We start from the raw sequence: 13,961 nt of genomic DNA on the forward strand, positions 1-13,961 counted from the left end.
GGTCTTATAAGTAGTGAAATATAAAGTGACACGACAATGTGATGCTCTGAGTCACATGTCAGGGTGGCTGAAGCACAGCATGTTGACAGAAGCAGCTGTGGGTGAGGATGTGGGGCCACAGGGAATCCCATCCACCTGGTGGTGGGAGTGCACACGGCAGCCACTATAGAAGATGCTCAAGATTTCTGTTGGATTTGGATGTACTCTTACCATGTGAGTGCGCAGTGACTACAATGAATTGACCCAAGTCCACTGAAAATTCATGTTCACCCAGTTACCATGGTGGGAATGCTTACATCAGCTTTTTGACTAGAGCATTTTTTCAGTCCCTGAAATTTTCTGAAATGACGGTTCATTTATGGAAATCTTCCCATATAACTAGTGAATACATGTATCTATTTTGCAAGTTTAAACTACTTAACCCCACTTTCTATGGCAGAAGCCACCTAAATGGCTTTGTCATCACCTCAACCCAGCCCAGCCTCCCTGTCCCTCAGGGTTTCTGTCACACTCAGGACATGGGTGGTCACACTGTGTCTCTCGCACAGTAACACACGGCCATGTCCTCAGATCTCAGACTGCTCAGCTCCATGTAGGCTGTGCTGGTGGACGTGTCTGCAGTCAAGGTGACTCTGCCCTGGAACTTCTGTGCATACTTTGTTTCACCATCTTCAGGGTCAGTTCTTCCCACCCACCAAAGCCCTTGTCCAGGGGCCTGTCGCACCCAGTCTATGTAGTAGCTGGTGAAGGTGTATCCAGAAGCCTTGCAGGAGACCTTCACTGAAGCCCCAGGCTTCCTCAGCTCAGCCCTGGCTGCACCAGCTGGACCTGCAAGTGGGAACCTGGCGACAAGAGACACAACTGGATGAGATACCCACCGACTGGTTCCCGATCCCCCCTCATCCCAGAGCCTGGGGACCCCCTCACCTGCAGCCACTGCCACCAGGAAGAGGGCTCCACAGCTCCAGTCCATGGTGAGGGCTGTGCTCTGGGGTGTCTGTGGAGGATGGGGGTGTGGTTGTCCTGTGGTGATCCCAGAGCTCAGAATATCCGTATTTCACCCTGGACTCCTCAGCTTATTTGCATATTCATGAGGCCGAAGACTTTATACTGAGACCTCGCCCGTGTTGAGAAGGAGCAGATGGAGGACACAAGGACCAAGCTCCATGGGTGCTGAGGGCCCCTGTCCTCATCCTTGTTTGAGGATGTGCATGCCCTGCCATCTCCCTGACCCTGCGCAGAGCGAGCTCCTCCCACTGAGGGACAAGCCCCCCCAGGACCAGCTCCTCATTGTGAACCCAGCTTTGAGTGACTGAGAGACACTTGAAAACGATATTCATGTTCGTATATTAATGACTAATTCCTGGGTTTAGTTTGTCCCCAGATGCTGCTCCATTTGAGTTAATGAAACCATCCCCATCCTCGAGCTCCTCATAATAAACATATCTAAACCCCTATAAATGTCACTTTAAACGTGACTCTCACTGATTTACTGGGTTGTGTAAATGCTCCCAATACAAATCAATATGAAGTTAGATCAGCAGCCCTGCCAAGTTCTCAGTATGAATAGTTTTAAGTATTTACTTGAAATAATAGGAGTCAGGCCGTCACAGGAAACCCATCCCAGCCCCATCTGCACCTGCTCCTGGGTCCACAGCTCCGGGTTGGGGGTCCTGAGTGCCCACTCCAGCCCAGCCCCTCCCTGCAGGGGGGGTCCTGCCTGGGCTCACAGGGGATGCACCTCCAGCATCCCCAGTCCAGTGATAAAGGGCTTTGGTCTGGCTTCAGAATACTCCCTCTAGGGCACTGAATCCCTTTACTATCACCTGTTGAAGCAGTGAATTGACCTTAGTAAACCTGCATACTCTGCAAGAAGACTGTAGGAAGGAATTCCTGAATCTTCCAGGAGCCGCCTCCCTGGAGTTGCAGGTGCTCTGATACAGTCCACAGTCACGGTGAGTGCAGAGACCCTCAGGCTCCTGGGGGCCACTTACTTCCGTTAGGACCCTTGGGTAGAAAGTCAGTCAGAGAATCCTTGCATTTGGTCACCATGGATCTTCTTCTAAAATCCACCTCCTCTATCCTAATAATACACACTGACACATACAAACACACACACACACCCACACACACAAACACACTCAAAGACACTCACACACACACTCACACACACAGACGCACATTGTAGCTGGTGTTTACAGAAGTCAGCCACAAAGCTGATGTTCTTCTGTATCCAGGACATGGACGGGGCCCCAACACTGCCCCTCAGCCTGGGAAGTTTCTTGGCTTCAGTAAACAGGACAAAAGGAATCTGACACTAGGCAAGGCTTGGAAACTGAGTGGACATTGGTTTTGCTGATTCTCTCTGAGCTGGGCCCCTGTCAGTGCCCTGGTGAGAAAGGTCTGGGCCTCACTGCTGTTGGTCAGACCTGGGGCTCAGCCAACCCAGCCAGTCATTTGACCTGATCCACCTGGACAGGTGCATGGGTTGCATGGACCCACAGCCCAATTTTGTGTCCATTGTCATAGGACTGAGTGCAGATCCCAAGGGCTGGGCTTTCGATCAGGACCCGGGTGTTATCTGACCCCTCCCGGCTCCAAGCCATACTGCTGGGCACACACAGCAGCAATCCATCATGAAACAGATGTATTTCTACGTGATGAGGCCTGAGCTGGCCTGATACCCACCTAGAAGTGGCCCATGTGCCCGTGGTGCCTCGTCCTGCATTGGTGCCTCCTTTGTCCTAAGCTTCACCTGTGACCCAGTGGGGATTTGCCTACAGTCAATTGACAGAGGAGAAGGGGACACAGACCTGGACTACAGACAGCTCTGCATGGTACACAGGCACCTCCTGACAGTGGACAGTGGGCGCCCTGTCTTCCTGCCTGGGACATCCCTGAAGGATGGTGTGGGGGACTCCTCCCAGTGGGCAGGACTCTGAGCAGTGCACCTGGATGTTCACCCTTCTGGAAGGAGAAAGAACAGTAATTGACATGATACAAATTCATGGGTTGTAACCAATGATTAGGCTGGATGGTCAAGGACTTGAGAGGAGCGTGGTTTGGAAAAACTTGTGACAAATTATTTTAGGAGGAGACATGTGGATAGTCCTCTTTAAATATGCAAAAATGCAAAACATGTTCGGACTCATGAGAATAATCCCCAAAGGGTGATACCTGGAGAGGAAGGGATTCATGTCAAGTGGACATTTTGCCAGTGATGTTGGTACTGGCCTGGCTCTTTCCAGCTGCCCCTGTCATCACCTGATGAGCTTATGGTCACTGTGGCCTTGGTGGCAGGAATGCAGGACGTGCTTGGGCTCAATTACATGGACACCCACTCACCAGGGTCCTCCTGGTCCAGTCACTTGTGAGGACCCTTCCTGCCAGCTGCAGAGAGAAATCCTAACGTCCTGACTGGCAGCATTTCCTGGGCTGCTCAGACACCACCTGTTGGCAGGTTGGCTACTTTGGGCCACTTCCTTCATAGAACAGGAAACCTCCTATTCTTACTAAAAATATATGTTTATGCTGGATATAAATTTTTTCTTAAAATGCAGGGAATGCAATTCTCTTGCCAAAACCACCACCCAGGGACTTTCAGATCCCACAGTCTCGGGAGTCCAGCAGCCAGCATTGCTTCTGATCGGGAACTCACTTTACAGCAGAGGAAATGCATCAATCGGCCCGAGCGCACGGATCCACCAGTCCTAGATTCCTCACCATCCCACAGCTGCTGGGTTTTAGAACACAAGCTGCCTGTAGAAGATCAACAGCAGTGCCAGGTGGGTAGTAACACCTTGCAGGGCTGAGGTGAGGTTCTCCGGCCGACTGTGAACTATTTACTCTCAGTATGTTGTTCTTCTCTCACAGCCTTGATTCATGGGTCACAGAATCAGGAAATGGATGGGTGGTGGCACCACTCATTGTTACCCCCAGTGACCACTAGCTAGCTTGCCTTCTTTCCCTGTGTCTTTATGCTCTACTGGCCTATGGCCTTGGTCCCCGAGGGAGGGACACTTCCACCAGGAGAGAGGACGATGATTTCTTTGACCTGCTCTTTAAGTCTGTCTTCTGGGCTTTTTGGCTCCTCAAGCCTCTGAACCTACAGGCAAAGAAGGGAGAGGATGAGCTGCCTGGGTGACTGCTTCTGACTCCCGGGGGAGCTGGAGCCCTGCCCCACCATGGGAGTGAAGAGGGGTTTATGGGGACAGGGGTCCCTTCCTGTGTCTCCCTATTAGGATGTCTTGTCGTCAAGGTGAAAAGAAAACCACAACAACTCAACCCAAGGATGACTGTTTTGGTCCAGATCCATTGGAATGAAGGTTCTGGTCACTTCACTGGGTCATGGCCACACAGCTGAGGTGCTTGCTGAAGGCAAAGGCACCCAGAAGGGGGGCAGGAAGGAGGAAGCAGCAATATGAGCTGAGACTTCTGAGCAGTTATGGAAAGAGGGCTGTAGTTGTCCTGCGCACTTTCCCCTTGTTTTGCTGCAGCCACATGTATACGTGTGTGCATGCGTGTATATCCGTGTGTAAGTGTGTGTATGCGTGTGTTTATGTCTTTGTTTCTTTCATGTCTTATCCCTTCTTATGTGAGAAAAGGCGAACACAGCAGTTCACGCTTCTGCTGGGACATGTACCTCCTCCTGCCCTCAGGCTGGGCTTTCCAGCAATGGCTCCCCTGGTTCTCAGCATCAGAATCACACTGGAAAGACACCCCCACTTTCCTGGGTCCAGCTTGTGACAGTAATTCGTGGGACTGCTCAGCCTCCATGGCCATGTATGTAGAAAACATATGAATGTTCTATTGTTTTGGTTTCTCCAGACATTGGTTCTGTTCCCTTGGAAAAACTAAATTGTACACAGAGAGGTTATTATCTCATTTATTGTAGAGTACTTGAAAACACAGGTACAGTATAAACACAAATTATAAAATTTAAAATTAAAAAATCCATCACCTATAAAAAGCCAATTGTTATAAGCCCACAAAAGGTTTTCTTAATGAGAAGAGACAATCACCGCCCCATGCACCTGCTCATTGGGCTGACCCTGAACACAGCAGGTGGACCCTGAGCACCACCTGGTGGATCAGGTGCACCCCCTGGTGGGACGTGTGCGCCCCCTGCACCCACCCTGTGTCCCTGCAGGGAGGTTTGCATCTGGGCTCACACTTACTTCCCCTCACTGTGCCTGTGGCACAGTAATACACGGCCGTGTCCTCAGGTTTCAGGCTGTTCATTTGCAGATACAGCATGTTCTTGGCTTTGTCTCTGGAGATGGTGAATCGGCCCTTCACGGAGTCTCCATAGTATGTGCTACCATCACTATAAATACCAGATACCCACTCCAGCCTCTTCCCTGGAGCCTGGCGGACCCAGTACATCCAGTAGCTACTGAAGGTGAATCCAGAGGCTGCACAGGAGAGTCTCAGAGAACCCCCAGGCTGCACCAAGCCTCCCCCAGACTCCACCAGCTGCACCTCAGCCTGGACACCTGCAAACACAAAGACATCCTGGTCAGGAGTCTGCCACACATGCTCTGATTCCATGACTCCCAACCACTCACATAATCAGTATCTCTCCTTCTCCATGAATTACCTTGTAGAAGAGCAGCCAGGACCACCCAGCTCAGCCCCAGCTCCATGGTGAGTCGTCTGTGCTCAGTCTTGCTCAGAGAACGGGAGCAGCTGGGAATCCCGGACTGGGGCTCCTCTCTCAGAGCTGCAGGTCCAGGGATGGGTTGCTTTACCCTCAGAGGGAGGCCCTATTTGCATGTCATCTAAATATATAGAAATTTGGGGCATCGTTGGCCTCGGAGGTGGCTGTGCCCTGGAGCACCTGTGAGTGTCTATGCTTTGCTTTTGTTGGTAGCATTTGGAAATATCTGTTCTCTTATGTGAAATTTTCAGGGTAATCACTTAGCGTCCTGCTTCATTCTTCTGTTTTCTGCACATGCCCACAAATCCTTTGGTGTAGCCTTCAGTGTTCCTCCCATATTGGTGACTTAAGCAACCCCCGAAGAGTAAGTCATTTGTGGACAGTCCAGGGACACAGCTTTGTGAGGAATTGTCCCAGGGTTTTCACGTTTGCTCTGCCTGTCTGGACGTAAGTGGTCCAGAATCACTTCTAAGACAGAGTTGGACAAGCCTGGTGAGGGTTCCGGGACCCCCTCCTATGATGAGAACATGATGATTCTGTTCTATGGTCATGTGTATTTGATCATGTGTGAGCAGGGGTCATGCACGTATTCTCAGGAGTCTCTAATATTTGACTTTCTATCAATGGCAGCATTCAGGAAAACATCTTTACTTACCTTGGGATTGTGATTGAAAGATGCTTAATTTCCACTGTGTTGTCTTAGTTTTACATAAATGACATGAACAATGTAACGTGCTGTCGATCTCCCCTCTGCTCGGCACTTTGAAATGCACACAGAGATGCAGAGATTGTCCATGTGATGTGAGAAATGGGAACAAACGTCACCTACCTGTGTTTGACGTCTCCATGTGGCATGAGAGCTGGGAGGAAGATTCACCCCACACTCCTGGATCAACTGCCAAATCCCAGGTGACCTAAGGCTCTGAGTGTGAACTGCCAGGTGTGCAGCCTGAGGATCAGTGCCAACTCCTCTGTGTCATCTTTTCAAACTGAGTCTTTCGTGAAACCACTCCCCACCCAGGTGTGCTGTCCTCAGACCAGAGACCTGGAGCAGCTCGAAGGCTTATGGTTTAGACTCATCCACACTGGTGAGGGTCTTAGCATCAGAAGCTGGAAACATAACGAGGAAGAGGGAGAGTTTATTAAATATGCATTGAGACTGAGAGTCAGAGAATTTCAGTAAGAAGGCACAGGAACCCACATTACGTTGGATCAGAATCCCAGGCTTCATATTGAGTTTTAAGCACTGTCCTTGGAAAGACTGGGCTTAATCAAGGCTCACATGCTTCTGAGAAAATTAATGTCAGTATCCTGGATAGAGGATCAATGGATAGAGTTTCCTTTGATGATTGGGAAGATATTGATTTGAATAGATATTCCCATTACAAATTTCTGTGAAGAATACTGTTGTTTTTATAAAGAAAAGTAGCTGGCTTTATCCAAATTCAGAAGGAAGGTGGAAGTCTGAAAGCCATCATGAGACACATGAACTGGGCTCCCCTCGGTATGTGCAGGAACACAAATACACACACATGCACACACAGGTGCACAGGTGCATACGTGTAGAGACACCCAGTCTTGTATCGTATCTGCATGAAAAACTTCCTCTGTCCATGATATTGTCTTTGACACACACTAAACATAATCCTCTGACAGGAAACTGCTGGTATAGGAGCGAAAATGGAGGACCCGTATTTTCCAGTAATGAATGAGCGACTCTACTTTTCTTGGATCCCACGACAGGGGCTGCAATGCTGGACTTAACAGTACCTCAGACGCCATCAGCACACGGCCCTGCACTGAGCTCTGGGTTTAGTCCTTGTTTCCACTTTACAGCATGTGTGAAGGCCCCACGAGCACCTGCACACAGTGTTTTCAGTGAATGTGAGCTTTAATTTCACCTAAAGATATACTGACTATGTAAATGCCTGGTTTAATGGTGAGTTGGTCTTAAAACATGTAAGAAAGTGGCAGTTTTCCATGGTGGGGCTCCAGTTTTTCAGTCCTATCAGCAGAATTTTGCTTTACTCTTGTACCTCTGCATGTTACAAAATTATCACATCCTTTATCTGTTATTCTTCAGTCATGGGGAGGGGTCTGGATAAAACAGTCTCACCTGCATGTAGCTCCTTGTTCAGAATATCTGAACATGCTGGGAACAACATAATTGCTCTCTGGGTTCTGGGTTTAGCACAGTCTGATCTCTGCTCCATCTCCAGGCTTAAATATAAAAACCTGCATAATCCAGATCTGGTGTGGAGTTTCCTTCCAATGAGTGTCTCTATATGTGAATTCTTTTTTTTTTTTTTGTTTTGTCACCCACATAATTCACTTTTATTTCACCATGAAAATTAACCCATTAACCCAGTATTGCCTGACTGGGGCAGCCTGGCTTCTGCAAAAAAACTGATCCAATCTCACAAACTGGGAAAAATAACACTAATAATGAATACACAGAAACCTCAGTTAAATAGATTTTGGTGACAGCACGGTGGGCTCTCATGTCCTAAAGGATAGCAGAGTCCAGCTGTGTGAAGAAGAAAGATGCCCTCTTCCCTCCTGGCAAAGACTTAGGCAGTGACGGGTGGTCACAGCTCAGCCAGTGAGGATCTCTGGGTGCCTTGTTCACTACAGCCCCTCCTCCAACACCCATTCCCGTCTGCAAAATAGTTCTTATCCCCGTGTATGCTAGGAACTTGCCGGTGGCTCAATGTGATTCCAGGCCCTGAAGGCAAATCGTTGTTGATACCAGATTGAAACATTCCTTTTTGCTGGAGAAATAACTGGCCATCTCTTTGTTTCAGGTCAACATTTTCATGTCCCTTATGGAATCAGAGAAGACCCCGTATGACTGTGGGGCTGCGGAGCAAACATGTGTGGGACCCACACTGGGCCCATGGCTGCGCCCTGTGATTCTCCCCCACCCTGGAGTTTGAGTCTAAGTCATTCTCCTGGGTCCCAGCTTCCACATCTGTGCAGTAGGAAGCTCTGCAGGCTTTGTCTGAGAACTATTGTAAGGTGTGTCCTTCGTAGGTAAGACCTTGTACTGTAGGCAAGTACTTAATTGGCAATCAGACTGTGTTTAAAATCAGGTTGTTCCAGCTGGAAGTGGCCGGTCTTCCTCCCACTCCTTGGGAATAGGGGCTGATCTACTGGGCCTGTGCTGAGCAGCCTTCAGCCTGGCTCCTTTATAACCAGACTGATCCCTTAGACCTGACTGGTGTTAGCCCTGCTGGCTATTTGTGCTATTTGAGCAGTTTGACCCTTTATGCTGCTTGGAAATTATTCCTTTTCTCTCCAGAAAACCTTTTGAGAAATGGGGTACCAATATCTAACTGTTTTGAGGTCACTTCAGCAGTAGGAACCCCAGCTGAGTTTGTGTCAAAAACAGGGAGCTGCCTTATGCAAGTTTCTAGTGAAATGGACAGACTTGGCCAGAGGCAATCATGCTTCCATTAAACGTATGTCTCATCGGCTGTTATGAAGAGCTGCTGGAGTCCTCAAACTTGCTTTTCTTGAAATCAAGTCAGACAAATACATAAAATCTCCAAGTCTGTATGGATCGCCGACTTCCCTCATTATTATGCACCTTTGAATTATGCCTGGGAGCCTTACATCTTCTGTTGTAAACTATGGTCATACGATTAACTGAGGCAAACAGGGACTAAGGGAAGAAAACTGGGCCTCTGTCCCTCGGGCTCCCCTTCCCTGGCCTGTGTGTCTCAGGCTTCCCCTCCAGCACCAATTCCTCCCTCTCCTCTTACTCCTGCACCTCCTCTGTTCCCTCAGGTCTTCCACAGTCAGTGTCTCAGCCAACTTCCCACTTCCTCTGAAATTCTCCCCATATTCATTCCTCCAACTTGTCAGGTCTTGTTATCTTAATCTTCATCCTTATGAGGACCCAGAGGGCCATCCCCTTCATTTCTTTTTTTTTTTTTCCTCTGGACTAAACCTGAACTGTAGTCAAAGATTTTCCAAACCAACGTTGCTCACAGAGAAATTTAATGTGGCCCCTCAGACTGTTCAGCACGGCTTCTCTGACTTACATCATCCTGTTCCTGCAGGTATTGTTGTGTCATGCCTAGCACTTTTGTAAACCGCTTGCTGGGAGAATCCTAAAAGGTGTTCAGAATTTCAGCCAGGAGGAGAGTCCACTAACTTGTTATATAGAAATTCTCTAGCAGCAACTAGGCAAATTCATTGGGCAATTCCTGAGACATTCTCAACTCTTTTATTTGCAATAAAAACTCGGGTTTCCCATGAAAACGTGTTGAATCTGTTCATGTTTATTTCAATCAACTGCAAATAATTTTAGAAGAAAATTGCTGTTTTGCTCCATATGTTTATTCCACCTGGGACACTTTTAAACCTAGTTTACAAATAAGCTGACACAGGACATTTCAACTGTAGGGAAGAGGTGCAGGATGGAATGGGAAACCGTGTCCACCTCTTATTTTCTTAAAGTGGCAAACCACCTCTGTCACAGTGTAGGTGAGACACCTAGAAGGACACATGCTAAGATACTTAAACTTCATTAAAGCAAATGAAGGCCCCAGAAAATCCCAACTCCCTCCTGGTTCTGCTCTTATTGGCAAGATCCAGGACTTTGAAAAAGAGACTCTTATAAATGCATGCGCTTCAGGCACTGTCAGCCCTCTGAGCAGCCCTCCCAACATCCTCCTAGTCCCCAGTGGCTCTGAGGAAAGTCATGGAGTCTCCCCAGTCCCTTCTCTTAAGCGAACTTTCTCCAGGTTAATGGTGAGGTTCCTTCCATCCTAACGGTCATGGAGCCGCACTCTCCCTGCTCAGGTGAACGACTGAGAGCAGCCTAGGCTCAGGGAACTAGAGCAGTTCCCACAGTGGGGACCTGTGACGAGCCACGACACGTCTGTGCCCTGAGCCTCCCCTTATATTTAGGTCCTTCGAGAGATGCACACAGTTTATGCATTCATTTCTCCACCTTTGTCCATTTTACGGTTAAGACTGTTCAGTGAAATATTATGGTAGAATTACTGTATCTCCAAAGAGAGAAGTAATTCTAGAACTTGATAGAAGACATTAAATTAAATGAACTGAAAGCATTTTCATCTGTTCTGTCTCTGATGGTACTAAAGCAAATTCTGGAAGAATTGATTTTTTTCTCCCATCGAATCAGCTTTCACCTTCCATGTTGACAAAGCCTCACGCTGGTATTTGCAAAATTCAGAGTGCACCTTCCTTCAGGGTTCAAATATATTCTCGTAAACATCTTCCTAGGATTAATCAATCTCCTACAAGTAAAGAAATCCTTCAAGCCATAGAGCCACAAAGAGAAGATTACAAGGCTCAAGGCCTCATCATTCCTTGAACTTGTCCCTGTGGTTCCTCGGTTTCCTGAGGAGACAACCTCGGGGCCGTGGGTGGAGCCACGTCAGGCCCTCAGGGCAGGAAACTGCACAGTAAACGCAGCAGCACTGTGTTGTCGCGAACCCTCACACAACACTAACAGCCATCCCCGTGTTCCTGAATTCTTTACTGTGATTGATTAGTGAACTGCATTCTTTATTATTCCAGTTGCTAGAGCTGGCCAGTCCCTTTTTGCCTTCAATGGGGAGAATTAAACTTACCAGGTCATTATTATTCCAGGGATTTATTGAGAGCCCCTCTAATTCTGGGTAAGTCTGGAGGCTGGTCTGGATGATGTAACATCTTTTGGAAGTTCTAGTTTGTGGATAATGTGTTTCCTTTATCTCCTTCTCAATCCTCCTTGAAGGAAGACATCTACCACTTGCTACAGTTTTTATTCTTAAAGGGGTAATCGGTTTCTTGAGGAAAATTGCAGTTTACCCAAATGCAGACTCAATGTTTAGGATACCTGACATGAGAACCAGGGCTCCATTTACAGCCAGATGTACTTCCACGCAGATGGGCTCCACTGGGTATTGGTTGATCAACACCCTGATCTTTGGGCTAAATGTGAGACTCTCCCAGCTATCTGGACACTGCCGAGACCTGCGTCCAACTTTTGTTCATACGGCCGACCTCAGCATGATTCGCTCAACAGCAAAACCTGTACTGGAGCCTGTCTGCTCCCCGGCTTCACCACTGAAGTCCCTCATGATTGCTGAACACTGATGGACCACTTTCCGCCTCCTGGTCGTCTCCAACATTCTCCTCAGAAGCCATGTTTTCACAGTACCTCTCAGGAGACAGAGATGCAAGCGTCACACCTTGCAACCTGTATAACATATCTACTGGGAAAGACACTTCCAGAAGAACTCCTCAACCTCAGTGGAAAAGTCTCCAGCAGGTGCTGCTCACCAGCCCTTGTGCCACCAGTCTCCCGAGAGTGAGAACTTGGGTCCACGTGACACACCTAAGAAGGCAGCTGGGCCCTGAACATTCCTGCTCATCTGGCGACCCGACTGTGGAGACTCTCAGAATTGAGGGCAACATCAGCTGAGACAGCTTCCCAAGGCATCTGTGCCAGACCTATTGGACAATTTCCTGCCGAGTCTCTGATGAGAATATAACATGTCAGGTGATCTCCTCCTCTGGTCTTGATAACACAGGGACTAAAGGAGAGAGAGCCTGCGCGCTCTCCCTCTCACTCCTCCATGTTACTGGAATGTGATCTCAATAAGAGCACTTTCCATCTGACATGAGACGTTACACCCAGAAGAGTTCCTTCCTGGCGCTGACAGACAAAAACGTGAAAAAACCCCAGAAATCCTAAGTCTTCATCAGTGATGTTTTCAGAGAAAGTTCTCAACCTTGATCAAATGGCAAAAGCTAAAATATAAAGAAAACCTCAGTTTAGTAAAATTGGGTGAGCAGAGGGGAGCTCTCATGCCCTTTGATGGCCTCAGAGCCCAGCTGGGGGAAGCAAGGCTTCCCCGTCTTTCCTGGGCAGGACTCAGCCAAGAGAAACGCAGGGCCTCTGGTTCCCTCAGGCTCTTTCAGCTCCCTTCCCCCCTTGATGAAGGAGGCGTCTCCTTTAACTGAAGACGCGCATGTGTCTCATCAGGGTTGCAGACGCCATACTGAAGCTGTTTACTGGTCCAAATTAAGCCCACTTTTTTTTTATTGAAACAACTGCTCGTCTATTTTTGTTACATCAAAAAAGGCTAACTTCCATGAGAATGTTGACTTTTATCTCCCTTATTTCCTTTCGATTTCCTTGTAAGTTACCGAGGAGGTCCCTGGGATGGACGTGAGCTCCCACCTCCACAGACGTTCCTGGTCACATCCATGCTCAGAGGAGAGAAGGTGGCCCCCACCAGCCTGCAGGGGGTGAGGGGAGGTGAAGGGGAGCTGTGACTCCTGAGGGGGAGGGGATGTGGGTGCTGGGGAAGGTCTAGTGATTTCTGTCAGGGTGGGTCACAGTGGGGCAGGGATACAAGAGCAAGTGTGTTGGATATACTGATACAGTTTTAAAAATTACAAGCACTGTTATTACAGTTGTAAAACAAGTAAAAATTTGCTACGTGTCTCATATGTGAAACATCTATTAATATTGTAACAAATTTTTGTTCTGTGGTAAAATCCTCAGTTATTACAGAAACAAAGGCAGGAAATTTTAAATGTTGCAAGAATCCAGTCCAGCCTGGGCTCTGTCGGGGCTTCTGCAGACTCAGGCTCAGAAAAGACAGCTCTGACATCCAGGTCCCATAATCCATGCGAACCACGAGCCCCTCACCAGTCCTGGGGTCTGGTCTCGTGCCCCCTTGTCTTGTATGTCCATGCTCGGGTCCCTCCTGCCCACAGAACAGGAACGTTGTGTGAAGAGAGTGTAATGTGGACTCTGAGTGTAATGAATATCAAAGTCTGGTGTATGCCTTTTCCATTAAGTGAGAATAATTTACACACAGCAAATGTAGACTCTGTATGTCAACAGTGATATGAATTTGACAACATATAAATATTTTATCTTAGTTTTTCACCATTATTGGCATTTGAGTCTAGTTTCCTGTTGTGGGAGCTGCCGTGTGCAGTGTGGGATGCACGGCCACATTGATGGACTCTGCCCACTAGGGAACCGGGCACCTGCAGCCCACCCCACATGTGACAGGCCACCCTGTCTCCAGACATTTCCACATGTCCTCTGGGGACAAACACCTCCACTTTCACACAGAAGTCATTTTCCAAATATACAACATTGCTCATGCTATGCTTGTGAAAAGCACTGCAGGAAACAAGACTGGGGACCATGTTGAGGATGAAATACCTGGAAATACATTGGAAGGTGGAGGGCAGACTCGAGGATGCACAGAAGAATCATTTGTGTCATTTAACATCTGTAAATTTGACAATGAAATAGAGT

General features: G+C 48.0%; 1 pseudogene; it reads right to left on the minus strand.

Annotated features, from left to right (window-relative positions):
- Positions 1–477: 477 nt before the first annotated feature.
- LOC105104141 (immunoglobulin heavy variable 1-46-like) lies at positions 478–903 on the minus strand (annotated as a pseudogene).
- Positions 904–13,961: the final 13,058 nt, after the last annotated feature.

This window comes from Camelus dromedarius, chromosome 5 (assembly GCF_036321535.1).
Source record: "Camelus dromedarius isolate mCamDro1 chromosome 5, mCamDro1.pat, whole genome shotgun sequence".
Lineage (NCBI taxonomy): Eukaryota > Metazoa > Chordata > Mammalia > Artiodactyla > Camelidae > Camelus > Camelus dromedarius.